This window comes from Monodelphis domestica, chromosome 3 (genome assembly GCF_027887165.1).
Source record: "Monodelphis domestica isolate mMonDom1 chromosome 3, mMonDom1.pri, whole genome shotgun sequence".
In the NCBI taxonomy this organism is placed as follows: Eukaryota; Metazoa; Chordata; class Mammalia; order Didelphimorphia; family Didelphidae; genus Monodelphis; species Monodelphis domestica.
In genome coordinates, this window is record NC_077229.1 from 47,833,337 (window position 1) to 47,854,836 (window position 21,500).

General features: G+C 40.2%; 1 protein-coding gene and 1 long non-coding RNA gene across 6 annotated transcripts in view; one reads left to right on the forward strand and one right to left on the reverse strand.

Annotated features, from left to right (window-relative positions):
• Positions 1-21,500, reverse strand: part of SBNO1 (strawberry notch homolog 1) — an 82,477-nt gene that overhangs the window by 54,285 nt on the left and 6,692 nt on the right. For 2 of the 5 annotated variants that reach the window (XM_056821872.1, XM_007489923.3), the window contains exon 1: positions 93-259. The exons of 2 other annotated variants lie outside the window; for them this stretch is intronic. The gene's annotated coding sequence lies outside the window, so the exon portion shown is untranslated. Of the gene's footprint in view, positions 1-92; positions 260-21,500 lie in introns of those variants that run through there. One more of the 5 variants, XM_056821870.1, reaches the window with a different exon arrangement.
• Positions 218-11,598, forward strand: LOC130458227 (uncharacterized). Its single transcript, XR_008917342.1, has 2 exons — positions 218-1,242; positions 4,088-11,598. It is a non-coding gene; the product is annotated as an uncharacterized LOC130458227 (long non-coding RNA).

Here is a 21,500-nt window from a genome sequence, read left to right on the forward strand (position 1 = left end):
GCCCCGCCTCCCGCCGCTGAGAAAGGGTAAGGTGCCCCCCCCCACACCCCCGAAAACCCCGCCACCCGAGTCCCCCAAATCCCAAATCCCACCGGCCTGGAACCAGTGGCTGGATACAAGCGAACTCCAGAACCAGATGGGTCCATCTCTTCGGCCTAAGGATGGGCGAACGGTAAGGGGGGGGGGGGGGCGCCGCGTTTTCGAGAAGGGGGAGGGGGGCTAGCGAAGGCCGCCTCGGATAGTCACGTGGCTACCGCTTCCGACGACGCAGCAGCGGATCTCGCGAGTATTCTCTACACCCTCCTCCCCTTCCCAGTTTCACCACGTTCTTACCCCCCCCCACGACTCCCCCCGAAAGTGTTGCCGGGAAGAAGGTCTCAAACAACTCGTGGTTCCATGAGGAGGTCGGCAGGCGCGCAGGCGCGCCCCGGCCCCATGCTCTCAGATCAGCTGTTCTAGATCTATTCCACTTTAAAAGCCTGAAGAGCCAGCCCATCCTTTCCCATGCTTCCCAAGCCCTACTGGCGGGAACTCGTGCCCTGATGGGAATGCACCTGTGGGTGATAACGCTAGGCTATTCTTGCATACTCTGCAGTTTATTTGGGGAGAGGGAGGAAGAAGACCCCCCCCCCCTCTTGCCTAGGCAGAAGGGACTGGTGTTAGGTCAAATTCTTCTACGACCAGCTGGCTAGAATGAATGGAAGCTCCCCAAAGGCAGGGACTGTTCCAGTCTTAAATAGTCAGGTTCAAGAGGCAAGGGACATTGCCAATTTTGGGCTGGCAGTTGGAAGACCCGCATTTGAATTCTGACTTTGCTAATTCTTACATAGGGCAAATCCTGCTTTTATATTTTCACTTATTCCAAAAATGAACTAGAAGAACTAGAATCTTAATTAAGAGACCTAGTCCAACTAGTGCCTTAAAAACCTTCCCTACAACAAGGACTATAAATGAGATTTACAGTAATTTGCTATAATTGGTTTCCTTTTTCATCCTATGTATTTTATGTTAAAAACTTTCTGAAACAGAATCCTTTGGCTTCTCTTGCAAGACATTATATAAATTCTAGTTTGCTCTTAAATGGGACCTGGAAGGCAGACATTAATGGAAATGACATCAGCTTGGAAGGTCTTTGGTGGAATACCCCAGTGATCTATCTGTTGTTGGACCTAAGATGTGTATCTTGGATGAAGGCACAAGGAATGCTTATCAGATGTGAAAATGAAAACAAAGCTGGGAGAGGTAAACTAACAAGGTGAAAGACATAAAAGACCTAAGAGAATGGGAATATTATGTCCCAGGCTAATAAGATAAAATCTAATCAAAACAATCATAAAGTATTATCCTCGAGTTTTAAGCATTGCAAGAAAACAATCATGTGAAAAAGATTGGGGTGGGGGTTCTAGTGTTTGTTCTACAAACTGAATGAGAAAAGGAATCAATCGCTAATTTCATTACACTCTCTCCTGGGTCTTACATCTGGACTAGTGTGTATCCTGTTCTGAATACCCCATATGTTGGGAAAGATATTGACAACGCAAGACGGTCAGAAAAGAGCAGCCAGGAAGAAGACCAGGATTCTGAGGGAGCTGGAGACTGTTAGAGATGGGCATTAGTTGGAAGAATGGGGGGGAAGGGGTGTTCAGCCTGGGAAAGGAAATACTTGAAGGTAGAGGATATGCATGACTTTTTTTTTTTTAAACACTTTCCATCTTAGAATCAAAACTGTATATTGGTTCTAAGGCAGAAGAGTGGTAAGGACTAGGCAATGGGGGTTAAGTGACTTGCCCAGGGTCACATAGCTAGGAAGTGTCTGAGGCCAGGAACCTCAAATCTGAACCCAGGACCTCCTATCTCTGGGCCTGGCTCTCAATTCAACTGAGCCACCTAGCTTCCACCTAGCTGCCCCCTCCCCCCCTTAACGAATGACTTCTAGTCTTGCAGGTTCATAATCTTGGGATTATCCTTTACTGTTATTGAGGCAGCTGGTAGCACTGGGGAAAGAAGACCCTAGTTCAAATCTAGATTTTGACACTGACCCTGAGCAAGTAATTTCTGACACAGTTTCTTCATCTGTAAAATGAGCATAATAATAGCTTAGTCTTAGTCTTCCTCACCCATATTTCCAAATCAGATCTAGGCTTTTCTACTGCTACAACTCTTCCATCCATAATCCCTTTATCACTACTCATGTAGTTCCCACCTCATTGTAAGCATTCCTCCTCTCAAGCCAGGACCTTTGCTAATGCCTCCCAATTGATCTCTATACTGCTCTTATCTATTGTCCACATAGTTGTCAGATCTTCCTTAGGCACACATCTGATCATGTCACCCACAACTATCTTTTAAACTTTAGTGGCTTCCCTAAAAGGAAATAATTCCTCTCTCAGTTATTTAAAACCCTTCATAAGCATCACCTCCATCTCCTTGTATAATTAAGTCAGCTTTCATACTCTTTTCACACTTGGGCCAAACTGGCTTTTTCTCTTGCTCACGCATAGTATCCCATTTCCTGTCCCTGAACTTCTGCATGCTTGTCCCCCATGCCTTACATGCACTCCCCTTCCTTCAAGACTTAGCATAATTACTATCTTCCACATGAAACCATTCCCTGTCACCTCTACTGCTAGTGCCCTTCCTCTCTCCTTGGTCTTTATTTTGTATATATGCTTTATGTACTTATTTTAAATACATGCATGTCGTCCATTGAGAGCAGCAGGGATTGTTTCATTTTGGGCTTTGTGTGTCTCTAACCTAGCATATAGTAGACATTTGAATGCTGGTTGAAACTTGGGAGAATTTAAGAATACTGATCCACATAGTGACCAAGCTACAATTTCAGAAGACTTATGATGAAACGTGCTTCTCACTTCCTGATGAAGAGAGACCAGTTTAAGATAGATTTTTTAAACCTGGCCAATGTGGGGACTGGTTTGCTAAACTGAACAAAATGGTAACAGGGCTTTTGTTTTTCTTGCTTTTTCAGTGGGTAGGTGGAGGGAAGGAGAAGCTTATCATTTGGGAGAGGAGGCAAAACAAAATAAAATTTAATTTTAACAAATGCTTATTGATTAACACCTGGGAGGTCTTTTTGGCCATTGGAGCAGAACTAAAGAGTGATAAGAAGTTTGCAAAAACTTAAACCAAATCTAGGCTTGATACCAGGAAAAGAAACTTCAGGTAGTTGGAACCATCCAAACAAACACAGGAATGGACTATCTCTGGAGATAAGTTACCCTTCACTAGGGTTCTTCAACATATGAAGGTGAGATTACTACTAATCTGGTACATTATGGAGAAAATTCCTGTTCAACTCTAGTTTGGATTGGATGATATCTGAGGTCCCTTCTATCTAGGAATCTATAATAATAAATCAGGTTTTTATTATATGAACTTTACAATATCATGCTTACTAAACTTTTATTAAGCACCTATGGTATTCCTGGCATTATGCTAAGCATTAGGGATACAAATAGGAAAAAAGAGCTAGTTCTTGCCCACAAAGTGCATATGATAAAATGGAAGACACCCAAAATAATGCTGAAAAAAAGAGGGGAAAGGCACATGTTATGGAGAAACCAAAGAAATAAATTAGTGAGAGGCAGCTAGGTATTATGGGAGATAGAGCACCAAACCTGGAATCAGGTCTTGGGTTCAAATCTAGCCTTAGATACTTCCTAGCTGGATGACCCTGGACATGCCACTTAACCTTGTTTGCCTCAGTTTCCTGTGGCAAATGAAATGTGGAAAAGGAAATAGCAAACCACTCTGGTAGCTTTGCCAAGAAGATTGGGGGCACAAATAACACAAAGAGGTCCATGACCAGAAGAAGCAGCGAGTTATGTAGCAAAAAGGAGGTCTGAAGGATAGGCAGGGGGAGCCTTGTAATTCAAGGATGACCCCTGGCACATTTATCCTATATTGTTTGTATAAAATTGTTGTTTGCCTGTTGTCTTCCCGCCCCCTCTGTAAGTCTGTTAGGAACTTGAGGGCAGGGATCATCTTCTTGCCTTTCCTTGTACCCTCAGTGATACCCAGTAGGCAGTTAATAAAGGTTATTGACTTGATAAATCTCTCCTTCCTCCAGCAGCACCCAGGGAAGAGGGAGCTACTACAGCAGAGGAAGAGTTGGATCAGGCAAGGGCATTAGTCACATTTTTGAACAGAGTTCATCACTGCAAATGCCTTCAGTGTTAACCAACTAGGAAAAGGATTTTCCCCATATTTGCTCAAATTTATCGTCTGCCTTTTAACAAGTCAAGTTCAATTATGTTTCTAATTTCACTGAGCTTTACTATACCTTCTAAAAGCTTCCCTTCCAATGAAAATTAAGGCACTGGATCTTAAACTAGCCCATGGTGGTCTTTCACACAAGACTTATAACTTGATGAATTACTTTTCCTGAATGTTAATACTAGTAAGAATAGGAATGGTGTGAATTTTAAAACTACTCCACCCTACTCAGACCCTACTTTAGAAGATTTGATTTAGCTATTTCCTGATTGTAACAATGGAGATACTTGGTCTAACAGAATCAGGAATGTCTTGGGAACTCTACATTGCTCCACCCTACTTAGTCTAACAAGGTCAGGAATGTCTGCACCCATACTTAAGGATTAAGTATCTAGGGGGATGGCCTTTGATAGACATGTGCAGAAACAGCTGACAGACCCCTGGGCTCAAGCTAAGCTACCACTGGTACAGATAAGATGCAGGAAAGTGATGTAAAACCGTCTATATGGGGCGTGTCACTTTCTCTCTTCAATCTCTTTCCCCAGAGAGGTGGATCTGGCTGATCACTTCCTGTGAGCAGCCTGGGTGCCAGATCTATCCTGGAACTAGAGCCTACAGGAGCTCCCTCAGACAGCTTCCTTGAGACAGTCACCTGGTGAATGATAAGACTGATTTCCCTTTCCCTTGGACTCAGGGGAGGCCCCTTTGGCCAAGGCCTTTAACTCTTGCCTGGCTCAGCCTGAGCTAGAGCAGTTAAATTAACTCTTTCTTCTCCCTCTCCTCCTTAATTCCTTCTCTCTATATTATCCTTCTCTCTATATTAATTAAAATTAATTAAAATCATCAAAATTTCCAGCTGACTTGGGTATTTTATTATTTGGGATTTTCCCTGGCGACCAATTAAATATAGTTTAGGTCACAACACTAAAATTATCCTTACAATGGCTAACACTTGAAGTTGACAAAGTGCTTTATATATATTATCTCATTTGATCCTCATAACAACCAAATGAGTTAGGTGTTGTTATCCTTATTTTATAGATGAATAAACTGAGGCTTTTGGTGACTTGCCTAGGATCATACCACTAAGAAGTATATCTAAGGTCAGTCAGGCACAACATAAAGGAAATGTAGAAATAGAATGTGCTAGGCAGGACAAACCACCTCAACTACCACCTTACCTTCTACCCTGATGGAGATAGGTCAGGACCCTGAGTCTAAGAATCCTAATAATAGGAATGAACCCCAGTTTCCTGTTCCTTGCTTCTAGCCTGGCTCCTAGAGCCACAGTCCAAGGAAACAACTCTTGTGGAGATGTGGCCACCCTGCTGTGAGAAAAAGGAAAAGGAAAGTTCTCAAAGGCCTTGTTGGTAGGCAAATGGTTCAACATCATAAGTAATAAAGTTGTTTTTATTAATGAAAATGACATTAGAGAAGATACATTTGTAACATAAGAATGGTGGTCTGGCTAGAGTTATAAGCATTTATTAATAAAATGAGCAAAAGAAGAGAGTGTCTGCTTTGCACATTCACCCTCAAGACTATGGAGCCTGTCTATCAAACTTATACATGAAACTTCCCATATGTGCTGCCTTTCCTGATTAGGATGTGGGTTCCCTGAGAATACAAGCTGTCTTACCTTTTATTTAGATCTTCAGGGCTTTGCACAGAAGTAAACACAATGTTCTTCCTTCAATTGATCCATCCTTCCCTTTCATCCACCCTCCCTTCCATTCATCTATCCTCCTTTCCTTCCATCCACCCTCCTTTCCTTCCCTTATTCCAAAACAGCATTTCATATACTAGTCCAAACTGTCTCTCTTAACTAGTGTTCTAAGATTATACATATTATATAGGCAATGAGTTATGTTTCTGTTATGAAGTTATGAAGAAGTTTCACTTCTTAAGTCATCCCCTGAGAATGCCAGCTATTCCATTCATTCATTTAATAAACATATTAAATGCCTACTCTGTGCCAGGACTGTGCTAAGTGCTAGGATACAAAAAGAGGCAAAAGACAGTTCCTTCTCTCAAGGAGGGTATGCTAATTCTGATCATATTCAACTACTGTTATCTTGAGGTTTAAGAGTATTTTACTGATATTAACCAACCCTTTCCTTGTGCCCCACAAAGCTGGGACACTCTCTTCTTTGGGGGAAAAAAAAATCAAGCTGCTACATTCAACATTTTCCATCAAATTACCTCTGCAAATAATCCTTAGCTTATATTTTACTAAATCATCTCTTTCACAATGCTAAAATAAAAGTATCATGCAGGTATTTGTAGAGAAAATGCTGTACAATTTCATTGTAAATCAGTTTCAGAGAAAGGCTATGAACAGAAGTAAAATTCATGTTCTCCAAAGAACTGTATTTGTGCTCCAAACCCAAGATTTCAAATGCTTATTTCAACAAACTGTCACTAAACAAATCTATTAAATCAATTTGTTCCAATACAGCAAAAACAAAAATGATTCATCTGTCTGACTTCATATCCATTCATATTTTAGGTCTTTAAGATAAAAGGAGAATTGCTTCCTGTAACCTAGTCTCAAGTGCTTAATAATAAGCTCTTTACTTCTGTAAGGCATGTATTGGGAAATATTCATTTGAAGACCTTGAATTAAGAGCACTCAAATTTCCAAAATTATCCAATAAAAGTAAAAGTTTCAGGAAGAAATTTATTATAAATGAATTTACTTCACCTTTATTATCAATGAAAGGCAACATGGAATGAGAGAGTTGTTCTGTGAGCCAAAAAACCCAGGGCAGGTCCTATCTCCAACACACACTAGCCATGTAATGACTGTAGAGTAAGCCTCTTCACTTCTTAATGTTCTGGGTAATTAATGACCACATTATAGAGAAGATGCTGATCTTAATTGGTAGAAAGAGTTCCTTCATTCCCAGAAGTTCCTCAAACCATAGAAATCAGTCCTTAACCCTTGTTATCCATTTTGTTTTTGAGCTTAAACATCTTTATGGAAGTAGTTTGGCAAGAGAAATCCAGCATCTTTTATAATAACATGGATGTACTTTATTGTTGTTCAGTTGAGTCCAACTATTTCTAACCCCATGACAATAGCACAACAGTACTACTGTCCATTGGGTTTTCTTGGCAAAGATACTAGAGTGGTTTTCCATTTCCTTCTTCAGACGATGAAGACAAACAGATGTTAAGTGACTTACCCAGGGTCATAACAGCTAGGAAGTGTCTGAGGCCATATTTCAACTTGGGTTTTCCCGACTCCAGGCCTAGCACTCTATATCCACTGCACTACCTACGTGCCTCTTTTTGGTCAGCTCCTACAGCAAAACACTTTTGCTAAGAACCTTCCTTTTGATGGACTATTGTGACTAAATATGATGACTCTTGTAAGAGGGATCACATTTTTAACTAGTGTTTGAAGACAAGTATTTCATTCAGAAATCAATTTATCTCTTAAATTCAGAGTGCAATATATTTCTCCAACAACATATCATTTTTCATTAGCTTGTCAGTTTTGTGACTAACTGTATTCATCTTCATCTACTTGTAATACAAAAAATCAGATATTTTGTTTTTTCTCTGGTTGCACCAATGCTATTCCTATCAAATGAGTTTTCAAAAAATACTTAACAATTCTGTTTTTGCTTTGTTTTTCAGTTCTATCTGACTCTCCATGACCCCATTTAGGGTTTTCTAGTAAAGATACTGAAGTAGTTTCCCATTTCCTTATCCCACTCATTTTACACATGAGGAAACTGAGGAAAAAAGGAGAAGTAACTTAACCAGGGTCACTTAGATTTGAGCTCACATCTTCTTGATTCTAGCTGTCCACTAGGGCACTTTAACCTAAAAAAACTTCATATGTAACTAATGTGTTTTGTGTATTGTATTTTGACTTTTCAAAGGAGGGAAGAAAGGATGGAGGGAGGGAGAAAATTTGGAACTCAGAATAAAAAGACAAAAAACATAGTGCTTGAATAGTTTCCCAAGAGCTCATTGCAGAATTTTTCATTGTGAGATTTTATACTCCTGTGACATAGCAAATGCTTGATATTATTGTTTAATTGAATGTCTATGCTAGACTTCAGAAAGTTATTAGGAAAATGCTAACAACGCAAATTAAAATTAAAAGTGGAAGGGGATGTATTTTTTGTAAAACAAGTTCTGGACTCAGAATTTGCTACTCAACCTACTCTTTATACATTTTTGTACCCAGATAAGGAAACAACTTGCCCAGGTGACAAAAGCAGTCTTTTTGTCAAATAAATGAACTTTTCTTTCACTTAATCTTTGGAGCTCCTCATTTCCAGATCTCAACTTGTTTTGTTGGGCTTGTTTTTAGCTCAGGAATTGATCACAGAATGAAAAAGACCATATTGTTTATGTCTGTTGCTTAGATGATCAGCCTGATGGGGTAGCCTGGCCCTCTCAACAAGGACCCCCAGTTTCTTTCACTCAGGAAGAAATAATGCCACAATATGATGAAAGAACGATCTAGATTATATGCAGTTTTATACTTTGAACAAATATCTTCTTTCTGGAGTGATAAAAGTATTATGTTATTTTGTTTCAGGGTTTTGTTTTTTTTCCAGTCACGTACAACTCTCCATGACCCCATTTAGAGTTTTCTTAGCAAAGATACTCAAGTGGTTTGCATTTCTTTCACTAGCTCATTTTACAGATGAGGAAACTGAGGCAAATAGGATTAGGTGACTTGCATAGGGTCACCCAATTAGGTGATATCTGAAGCTACATTTGAACTTAGAAAGATCCTTCCTGGCTCCAGGCCTGGCATTCAGTACACTGTAGTACTACCTAGCTGCCCCTTATAATTCAAGGCAATAGATAGAAAGCCCTGGATTTGAAATCAGCTTTGGGTTCAAATCCAGCCCCAGACATTTTCTAGCGGTGTGACCAGTCACTCAATATCTCTCAGGCTCATGTTCCAAATCTGTAAAATGTTGCTCAATTAATAAACATTTACATTTCAACTACATGCTAGATATAGAGACTCTGAGACCACAAAAACAAAAATTAAAGTCTCTTTACATTCTTTTGGGAAAAGATGGTGTGGGGAAGGGACACATGACATGTAAATAATTATTTACAAAATAAATGCAAAGTACTTTGGGAGATAATATCTGTAACATAAACCTCAAAGTAGGTACAGTCAAGCTCAAATAATAAAATGGATGCAAAGCAGTTGTCAGTTATAATAACAATGTCTCTTATTATTAACATTATTATTCTGGACTCCTCAAAATTATTCTGGACTCCTCAAACATTACAAATCTGATCTTTAGATCTGGGACAAGAAGCATTAGAGGAAGGGCAGCTGAGTGGCTCAGTGGATTGAGAACCAGGCCTAGAGACAGAAGGTCCCTGGGTTCAAATTTAGATTCAGAAACTTCCTAGCTGTGTGACCTTGGACAAGTCACTTAACCCCAAATTGCCTAGTTCTGACCACTCTCCTACCTTGAAACCAATATTAGTAATTGATTCTAAGACAGATGGTGAGGGGTTTTTTGGTTTTGTTTTTAAATAAGAAGCAGTAGCATTAATGGTCATTGGTTGAAATCTGAACTGGTATTAATTAATTTAATTAATTTAATTTAATTTAATTTAATTAACTGGAATAATTAATTTAAAGCTCAATTTACTGAACTGTAAATTAGGGATAATGATATCAACTTAATTCCCAGGGTTGTGAAGATCAGATGTGATGATTAGCTTTTTTAAAACCCTTACCTTCAGTCTTAGAAAATAGATACAAAGTATTAGTGCCAAGACAGAAGAATGGTAAGGGCTAGGCAGTTCAGATTAAGGGATTTACCCAGGGTCACACAGTTTAGAATCATCTGAATCCATATTTGAATCCAGCACTTCTCTTGGCCTGACTGTCTATCCACTAAGATACCTAGCTGCTCCAAGAAGATATTTTCAAAAGGTGTATTTAACACACTGCCTGATATGCAGTAAGCATCTAATAATTTTGTTCCTTTTCCTCCTTCCCTCTATAAGAAATGACCATGGGGGCAGGTAGTTAGCAGCACAGTGGATAGAAAACCAGGTGATCCTGGGTTCAAATAAGGCTTTGGACATTTTCTAGTGGTATGACCCTTGGCAAGTCACCTAATCCCATTTGCCTAATAACCCTTGCCCTTCTATCTTAAAGTTATTATTAAAACGTAAAGCAAGGGTTTAAAAAAATAGAAGAGAGAAGAAACAAGTTAAGAAGATACAAATTGGAATTTTTTCCCCTACTTTGCTAAACATAATATTCAGGTTTAAAAAACTAACAAGTTCATAGTCTCATATAAAATACTCTTCTGTTCTTATATGTATATGTATGTATGTACGTGTGCATTTTTTAACCCTTCTCTTCTGTCTTAGTATCAATTAAAAAATAGAGGAGTGACAAGGGCTAGGCAGTTGGGGTTAAGTGATTTGCCCAGGGTTACATAGCTAGGAAACATTTAAAGCCAAATTTGAACATAAGTCCTCCCAATTCCAAGCTTAACTTTCTATCCACTGTGCAACCTAGCTACACTTTATATCTATATTAATATTTATAGCTCGAAAGCTATACTAGAGGCCACAAGGAAAACTGTAGCCCAGATAGGTTAAGTGACTGGCCCAGGGTCACACAGCATAAACTAAGTGGCAGGTCTGGCATTTGAACCCAGTTTCTCTGACTCCCAATCTATTATTCCATATTGAAATGATATCTTGCTGAACATTAAGCTCTAATAAAAAGGAAAATTTAAAATAATAATTTAGAACACAGCAGAAACAAAATTTTTTAAAGGAGGTATTCCCTAAATACTTCAGGATGATAAAGAAGAAATTGAAAGCACATGTTAACCATGGTCACTTAGAAGTGCCAGCTGATTTTAGGGTGTTCTAGGTGCTCTAGGGAAGTAAGAGTAGCACCCAAAAGGGACCAGACCAAGAATCTGAGCTGGAAGGCCAACTCTGTTGCTGCTTCTCATCACAGTGACCTTGGACATTCATTCATTCATCAAGCATTGAAATGTCAAGTATGTGCTAGCTCTAGATTTTGGCAATGCAGAGAGAAAAAGGCAACAGTCTCTCCCCTTAAGGAGATTACATTGTATTGAGAAAACAACATTTGCCTAAATAGTACAAGATATATACAAAGTAAATACAAAACAATGAAATCAAATAGAAAGATGGGTCTCATTGGACTGGAACTGAGCTTTGAAGGAAGCAATGACTTAGAGAGTGGTAGACTGGCCTATGCCAAGGCATAGAGATAGAAGATGGAATGTCATGTATGAGAAACAGCAAGGAGGCCCAATCTAATTAAAATTCAAGAGCAGTGAAAGAAAAGTAAGGTAGAGACTGGAAAGAAAAGATGAAAAGCCTCAAACACCAAACAAAGGAGAGGAAAGAGGGAACCACCACTCATTGGAACAGGAAGCCATTGGTCAGATCTATAGCAGCTGTAGAGAGGATGGACGAGAGGGAAGAAACCTCAGGATAACTAGTTAAGAGTTATCTGTACTCTTAAATACAGGGGGTAGAGGGTGGGGTGGCAGCTAGGTGGCTCAGTGGATAGAGAGCCAGACCTAGAGAATGGAAGTTTTTGGTTCAAATCTGACCTCAGTTCTTTCCTAGCTGTATGAACTTGGGCAAGTCACTTCAACCCCATTGCCTAGCCCTTACTACACCACTTTTCCTGCTTTAGAACCAATACACAGTAGTGACTCTGAAATGAAAGGGACACTGGATGGAGATAGAGGCAGACCTGGGGAAAGGAGGTCCTGGGTTCAAATTTGGAATTTTATACCTCCTAGCTATATGACTCTGAGCAAGTCATTTAACCTCAGTTGCCCAGCCCTTATTGCTCTTCTGCCTTGGAACTGATAATATCAAATCTAAGAAAGAAAAGTAAGGGTTTTAAAAAGAGAGAGAGAACTACTGGATTTATAAAGCCCCAAACTGGGGTGGTAACAATCAACAGAATGGGACAAGAGTTAACATAAAAATAAATTAACAGGACCTGGAAATTGCCTGGCTTTGGAAGAGAGAAAGAAAAGAGAAGAAGATGGCCCTGGGTAACTGGAAAGATGGTGCCCTTGGCAGAAACAGTGAAGTTCAGAAGAAGGGTGGGTTGGGTGGGCATATAATGATTTCTACTTTGGACATCTTGAATTTGAAATTTCTGTGGGGCATACAATTAAAGGGTTCAATAGGGGCTGCAGGTCTGGGTTTAGGAGAAAAGATTAAATATATAGACAATGGAGTCACATGGATACTTTTGAGAGATGATGAGTTTACATAGGAACAGTGAAAGAAAAGACAAAGGTCCTATAGGACAAAGCCTTAGAACCTGTCATTTTCCCTCCCTAGATCTTGGTTTCTCCTGGAAAAGGTCCCCTAGTCCCTTTGACTTTTAGTTGTAAGACTATAGGAAGCCACAGCTCTGAATTCCCTCAATTATTAAGTACATGAGAGCTTTCTGTGTGCCTACAACAGTCTTGAGGGAAGTTAAAGAAAGCAAAGATATGCAGTCTGTGCTCTCAAGAAGCATACTTTTGTCAATCACTAGGTATTAAGTTCCTACAGTGGGCCAGATACTGTGGTAAGGGTTGGGCTAAGTTTAGTTGGGAATATAAAAGTATCATACTTAAAAGTATCAAATAATAAACTAAGTACAGTATTTCACCACCATACTCCCTTTTCTAGGGCAGACAAAGATGGCAGTGGATCCCTAAACTGAGAATTGAAATGTGACAAAAATTGGGAGAAGCAGAAAGAAGGATCCTGTATTTTGAACTGGAGAGGACTGTTAAGAGGCTACCTAGGTATTTTTCAGATGAGGAAACTACAGTACAACAAAAAGGAGATTTGTCCAAGTCACACAAGGAGGAACTCAATCACTCAATCAATAAACATTAATCAGGGGCAGCTAGGTGACTCAATGTTCAGGGCAGCAGGCTTGAAGCCAGGAGGTTCTGAGTTCAAATATGACTTAAGATACTTCTTAGCTGTGAGACCCTGGGCAAGTCATTTATCCAGTTGGCTAGCCCTTACTGCTCTTCTGCCTTGGAAATGATACTTGGTATTGCTTCTTAGAAGGTATGGGTTTAAAAAATAAACTTTAATCAGTCATCAACATTTATTAAGCACCTACTATGAACCAAGCAGTATGCTAAGCTCTGAAGAAGCAAAAGAGAGTCCCTGCCTTCAAAGAGCTTATAATCTAATGGCAGGGCCATTATTAGCAGAAGGAAGGGACCAGAATTAAGAGGGATTGGTTGGGAAAGCTCCCTTTAGAAGGTGAGATTTTAGCTAGGTCCTAACAGGAAGCCAAGGAGGTCAGTAATCAGAGTGAAGAAGGGGAAGAGCATTCCAGGCATGGGGGAAAACCAAAAGAAATGTTTGGAGCTGAGAGATGGAGTTTGAGGAGAAGCCAGGAGGCCAGTATCACTGGATCAAAGAGTACATGTTAGTGACTAAGGAATAAGACAACTGGAATGGTAGGAAAGGGCTAAATTGTGATGAGCTCTGAATGACAAACAGCATTTTGTATTTCATTTTACAGACAGTGGTGGAGAAGGCGAGGTGATAACATGATTAGACCTGTTGACCACCTGATGGTATAGTTCTAATATGATTAATAATAATAATAATAGTCCTGGTTTATGCAGCAATATTGTTGCTCAGGGCAGTGCTAAAGAAATTGTATGAGAATTTAGTAAGACCCTGCCCCACACAAAATCATTCCACACTCCAATACTTAGTGACTTTAATCCAAAAGAGGGAAAAATGTATTATACTTTCCCCAAAAGAAGCCTTATAAGTGCTGTATATAAAAAGCACCAAATCACAGAGACTGAACTATCTACATTTTAGTACACAAAACGATTTATTACAGATGATTATTCCCAAGTTAGCTGTCTGTACACACAATGTCAACTTGTCAGAGCTAAGATTATAATTTATAATGAACAAGAAAAAGAAGGGTGCTTCTAAGAAGATTTATCAAAAATGGGAAATGGACAACTGAAATGATATCTATACCAACCATAATAAATTTCATAGAGAAATTAAACCATTGTAGACTAATTGCTACAATGAGGAGATGGGGGGGGGTGTGTGCAGAAAGTACTTTAGTCAATAAATATCTGGCCTAATTTGCTAAATATATAATAAATTCACATCACACGAACCTGCAAATGAAAGTCACCTGACCTCAGGAGGCTAAGAGAATACAACTACTCCACTCAGTGGCTATCAAAAGAACAGCCCTCTGTAGCCAACTAGTCCCTCCTCCTAAACCAACAGATGGCTTAGCTAAATGCTAAATGCTAAAGGCAACACTGGGTTAAACTATAAATTACTCTGTAAAAGTCTTACAAACAAGGATAATGAACATTATAGTCTCAAAATAGAGAGAAGCAATGGAGGATAAAACCAGTCTTTAAAAAGTTTTGCAAGATATGCTACTTAGCAAAGTCATTCCAAGATCATTTATTCAAAAGATGAAAACAGAAAGTGCACTACAAACAGAAGAAAAATGGAAAAGATTTTCAAAAATTATCCCAAATGGTTTTCTCCATCAAGTATAGTACCATCACAACACTTGGGGCCTAATATAAGTCTCTGTGATGCTTCTAGCTGAAGTAGAAATGCCATGAAAGAGAATAAATCTGAGGGAAGCAGTTGAATTAGATCAAGTATATAGGGAGGACTCATGTTGTGGAGGCAATACAACTGAGAAGGCATTGAGAGAATAATTTACAAGCCATTTGAAGACAGGGAAGCTCCCAAAGGGCAAAAAACAGCTCAAGTCTAGATTAGTTAAAAAAAAAAATGCAACCATGCAAATTGTAACAACTACCTATATAATATATATCCTTCCTTCCTAGCTATTCCACAAACAGGACACTAGCTCTGAAATTTTCCTCCTTTTTTTTAAAACCCTTATCTTCTGAAGACCAGTAAGGACTGGGCAGTTGAGGTTAAGTGACTTGCCCAGGGTCCCACAGCTAGAAAGTATCAAAGTCAGATTTGACTGGACGTTTTCTGTGGTCCTTCTTCATGCCTGGAACACTCTCCCTCCTCTATTTGGACTACTGGCCTGCCTGGCTTCATGTAAGTCTCAACTAAAAGCCCACAACCCCTCAATTCTAAACCTTCCCTCTGTTAATTTATTTCCAATTTATCCGATTTATAGTTTGCTTATGCATATTTGTTTACTTGTTGCCTGACACATTAGATTGTGAACTCCTTGAGAGCAGAGACTCTTGACCTTTTTGTATAGGCAGAGCTTAGCACAGTGCCTGGAGCATAGCAGATAAGTAGAAAATATTAACTATACAAAATCATTGAGGGTCAGCTATATACAAACTGTAGACATCTTCACTCAGGCTATTAACAGAAGGAAGACAAGTAGGTTTTTCCAAGTGATATAAAACAATGAACCAAATCTTTACCATTTCAAAAGGGCCTAAAAGATATTCAAAAGTTCCCATTGTGTTCACTGGTTATAAGATGCTCTTTTACAATCATGTGTCTCCTAACCAAGTTCATTTAAGATTTCTTCAAAGGTGTAACAACCCCAAACACCCCTGTTCAATGACCCTCTGATAACAGTCAGGTGAGACACACAACAGAGAAATGTGAGGTTACCAAGTATTGGCCTCTGACAGAGAAGAACCACCTCTGAATCCAAGTTGAGGAAAGATGTCCTCTGGATGTTCTATCTCCAAGACACTGCAGGGTCTCCCAGAAGGAAAGCACTGCTGTCAAACTTAAATAGAAACCAATCTCTGCGGCCGCAGACTATCTTAGAAAACCACAAGTTAACATTATCTACATTGTGTTAGATATTTTTTTTCTTTTGTTATACTTTTCCAATTATATTTCAATCTGTTGGCTCAGCACCTAAGTGGAGTTTTACAGGCAGGGTAAGTTGGTAAGCTTGACATCTCTGATTTTAAGGAAAGACTAAAAGGATTAAGAATATCTTTTGCCCAGACCTCCCCAAGATCTGTAGGTACAAGCCACAAAGACTGCCCAACAGTATGTTTTATCCAATACACATAGACCTAGAGTTGAAAAGTAAGAGAAGGAAAGAGATAGTTTGGGGAAACTTTAAAGCCCTTTTACCAATCTAAGGTTCCCCTAGCAGCAAAAGTCCATCTTTTTTTTTTTAACCCTTATCTTCTATATTAGAATCCATACTAAGTATCAGGTCCAGGGCAAAAGAGTGTTAAGGTCTAGGCAACTGAGGTTAAGTGACTTGTCCAGGGTCACATAACTAGATAAGTATCTGAGGCCACATTTAAACCCAGGTTCTCCCAACTCCTGGTATTCTATCTACTAAACTATCTAGCTGCCTTAAAAGCTCATCTTTTAACACCCAGCATTTTGTGGGCATAACTATATAGCGGTAAGATCTATAACATCAGGACCTCCAAACAACTAAATATAAGTGGATGGGGGAGGGGGGCAAGCTGGGTAGCTCAGTGGATTGAGAGCCAGGCCCAGAGATGGGAGGTCCTGGGTTCAAATGTGGCCTCAGTCACTTCCCAGCTGTGTGACTCTGGACAGGTCACTTAACCCCCATTGCCCAGCCCTGACCATTCTTCTGCCTTGGAACCAATACCCAGTATTGATTCAAAGAAGGAAGGTAAGGGTTTTAAAAAAAAATAGTGGATGGTGGATGTAAAGTATGTCATTACAGACAGAAAAAGAATATGGATTAGGCCTGGGGTAAGAGTCAGAGATGACAAGTGAACAGCTAAGATGAAGAAAGGTCTCCCACAGTAGAGTCTAGGGATTCCCTGGGGTGACCTTTGGGGGGACACGAATGAGAGTCACAAAGGACAGGCAGGCAGGGATTGAGACTATCACTGATGAGAACTGAGAGCTGTAGGACTGGAGCAGTGATGAAAAAAGAATCAGAGTCCAGCAAAACAAGTCTGTGAGTATGTTGGGATCTACAAGTGACCATCCTCACCTTTGCTCGGAGTCCATTTTCAGCATTTAATGCAATCCCTGGCACAATCAAGTGTTTCATACATGCTAACTGACCAACAGTTTCTTCTTTATCTGTAACCTGCAAGTTCCATGTAAGACAGGTGTGGGCAAGAAAATAAATTCTGGAGAGAAGCACATTTGTATACATTCAGTAGGCTCTGCTTTTGGAGTCTCCCTCCCAGAGAAAGCTATTTCCAAAGATATAAAAGCACTGAATAAATCAATGGTATGTAACATAAGGGAGAGCTAGGTGGCACCACTGGAGTGCAAAGAGGGTCAGGCCTGGCATCAGGAAGACTCATGTTCCTGAGTTAAAAGCTGGTCTCAGACACTTAATAGCTATGTAACCTTGGGCAAGTCACTTCACCCTATTTGCTTCAGTTTCCTCATCTGTAAAATGAGCTGGAGAAGGGAATGGCAAGCAAACCATCCCAGGATCTCTGCCTGAAAAATCCCAAAAAGGATCAGAAAGATTCAGACATGATTGAAAAGACTGAACAATGATAGCAAATTGCTAATGGTAACAGCCTTTGTTACCTATCTGAACAACAACAACAACAACAAAAACAAATAGCTGAAATTGGAGTATTTATTCCTAAACACTGCTCAGGAGAAGCTGCTCTTCTGACAGCTGCCTTGGTAGAAAGGTGGTCCTTTTAGCTCCCCCCCACCCCAAGGTAGGGCCACCTTTCTTTGAAGCTCAGTGTGATGTAGTAGATAGTCTGCACTTGGCTCAGGAAAACCCAGTCTCAAATCCAACCCTAGGGCAAGTTCCTTCACCCTAAAGTTCCTCAGGTAACTTAAACCTATAAAATGGGGCCAATATTTGCAGTACTTGGTACATAGGGTAATGTTGTAAGGCTTAGATGAAATCATAAGATCACAGAACTAGAGGCAAAAGGGGTCTTAGACTCAACACTATCAGTTTACAAATGAGGAAACAGGCCAAGGAAGGCAAAATAACTTGGCCCTGGTCACCCAGGAGTGTGTCAAGTGAGATCTGAACCTAGGTCCCCTTGACTCTTTCTGCTGTGATGTTTTCAAAGCATGATATAAACTTTGGAGTGCTGGGTGTACACACACAAACATACATGCACATCGTTCCAAAAGTGAGTGTAGTTTTAAACCTTTAATTGGTGGTTTTTATTGGGAGGCCAAGTGGTACACCAAGAAAAGTGGAAAGATCTGGTTTAGGGAGACAATGTAACCATGTATTTTTGTAATAACAACTTGCTTTTTCAGAGAGCTTTAAGATTTACAATGGGTTTATCCCATTTGATACTCTGGAAGTAGATGCTATGATGATCCCCATTTTACAGAGGAGAAAATTAAGGTAGCTAAGGTGAAGTGACTTGCCCAGGATCCCACAGCCAGTAAGTGTCAGGTGGATCTGAGCTCAGGTTTTCCTAACTCCTGGCCCAGGGCTCTACAGTTTGCCATCTCACTGCCTCATACACCTTTGGGTGGTCAAGTGTGCTCTCCCCCAGGGAACTTGGCTAGGGAAAGCTGACCTGGGAATTCCTTTAGATCTCTCCCTGCCACTGGTATTGTTATGGCCAAGCCCCCTTGTCTAGTTTTGCAAAGGGATCCCTTACTGCACTCACTCTGTTTCCTAAAGCTCTAGAAATATTAGCTCTGGCAGTGAGAAAAAGAAAATCCAAGGAATGAGTGTAGGCAAAGAGAGGGAAGAAATGATCACTTTCTACAGATGTGATTGTTTATATCCTAACTTATATCAATTCTGTGCATCACCATGGATCTAGTTTACAGCAAAGGCATCATCAGACCATTTTGTATTTCTTTTTCATGAACTAATTTGCCCCCTCCCCCCAAAGTGTATGAGAGAGAACAAAAAGAAAGCTAAATGCAGGAGGGATAAATACAGATCTCAGAAGTTCCTCATAAGGTGGCAAGTAAATGTTTGTTGAAGGACTGAATTTAATATATGAAAATCATCTCCAAGGGGAAACTGGATCTAACAAGAACCTACTATGTGCCACCCATTGACCAAATTTGACAAATTTAATCCTTCTAAATGTGTCATGTATTTTAACAGGTGCAAAAAACAAAAACAAAAACTCAAGTCTAACCCTACTACTGGGGGAGATGTCAATTGTCTTAAGATGTATTAACTTTTACCTATTCATTGGGGAATGGTGAGAAACCTCATCATAATAATATTTATACAGTGCTTTAAGTTTTACAGAGACACTCATTTGATGCTCATCATAATCCTAGGAGTTTTGTTTTTGTTGGGGTTTTTTTTAATCTTCATTTTACAAAAGTGAGGCTAAAAGAGGTTGAAATGACTTGCCCAGGGTCCCACAGCTATTAAGTATTTAAGGGTCATATTTGAATTCAGGAAGATGAATATTCCTGACCTGAGCCATCTCCACTGCATCACCTAGCTGCCTCAATGTGGGAGTGTCCAGCAAAGCAAGAGAGAATAGGGACTGTGGCTACAGACCTGGTGCTACACTAATGGTTGTTCCTAGAGGAAGAGATGAGAATAAACATTTGTTGAGCTCCTATCAAGTACCAAGTGCTATGCTAAAGCTTTATAAATAGGATCTCATTTGATAATGGAAGGGCAAGAGCAGAATGGATGGAGCAAGGAAGACAGTTCAAATCCTACTTGGATACTTACCAGCTGTGTGACTCTGGGCAAGTCATTTAACCTCTGGAGATAATAAACTACTGCCTACTTACCAGGATTCCAATGAAGACCGGTAGGATAGCTTATGTAAAGCAAACCTTAAAAGCACTGTATAAATAAATACTAGCCAGTACTATTACTATCATAGCCATAGTAATTGTTCTGTGGATAGCAGCAGAGAGCTCTTCATCCAGGTTTGGAAGAAGTTATGTGAGCCTGGGGTCCAGAGAAGCCTTCAGGGCCCCAATTCCCAGGTCTCCAGCTGGCATTTCAAGGCCATCCAGCCCCTGGGCTTGGCCTTTTCCGCCCTTATCTCACATTAGTTCCCTTTATGCACTCTGTGTTCTCATCCAAAGACAAATGGCCAACACCCAAACTGGACACTCCATTCTTCATCTCAGCACATGCCTCCATGTTCCCCCTCCTCACCCCCTTTCAGGGCTTCCCCCTCCTCCTCAAGGCCTTGGCCTACTTCTTCCCTTTTCAGATGGTTCTGTTCCTTCTTTCCAATCTCCCCCAGGGCGTTGCAGATTCTCATTTTATGGCCTAGCCTGAAGCCTGGAACATAGTAGGTATGCAGGACAATTTGCTAGCTCTTTATGAAGTTAGGAAAGCTTTTTTTCTACCAGTATTTGTTAGGTTACTTCAAATTAAGCTGAAACACTACTATTTAGACGAGGCCTTTCATTTCCCACCACACTGCTAGAACCTCCCCTACCCACTGACCATGTATATACTTAGATCTACTAGGTAGAAACAATTGATATTTATGCAGTCCTTTGGGAGGAAGTGTCACCAAAGGATGAAGCTATGTCCTCCCGCTTACCTGCTAGTTGTGTGTCCTGGGGCAAGACACTTAAACTCTGATCCCCAGATAATGCTCTAAATCTAAGGGGGGAGATCAAGGCTCACACTCAGGAATTTGGGGAAATTTCCACACTGGTTGGTTCAGTAGGTTCCTTATACACAAACAAGCAAACAAACAAAAGGCAGGATGGCTACAGGAAGTTGGCTTCTGAAATACTTAGCTAGATTCAAACCCTGCCCCCTACATATCCTGATTTTGTGACCCTGGGCAAGTCATCATCTCAGAAATTCTCCAAGACTAGACTCTGCACCCATGCACTGACTAGTGTTTGGGGCAGCTAGAGGAGATGTGAATAGAGCCCTGGACCTTGAATCAGGAAGACCTGATTTCAAATCCAGTCGGAGACACTTACTAGCTGTATAACCCTGGGCAAGTCCATTTGCCCCAGTTTCCTCATCTGTAAAATGCAGATAAGAACTGTAGCCCCCAACAGATAAGGAAAAAAATGTGTACAAGAATATTCATAGCTGCGCTCTTTGTAGTGGCAAAAAAATTGGAAAATGAGGGGATGCCCTTCAACTAGCGATTGGCTGAATAAATTGTGGTATCTGTTGGTGATGGAATACTATTGTATTCATGTATATATCCATGTATATAAGGAATGATGATCTGGAGGCTTTCTGTATGAACTTGGAGAACCTCCATGAACTGTTATAGAGTGAAATGAGCAGAACCAGGAGAATATCGTACACAGAAAGTAAAACATTGTGGAACAATCCAATGTAATGGACTTTGCTACTA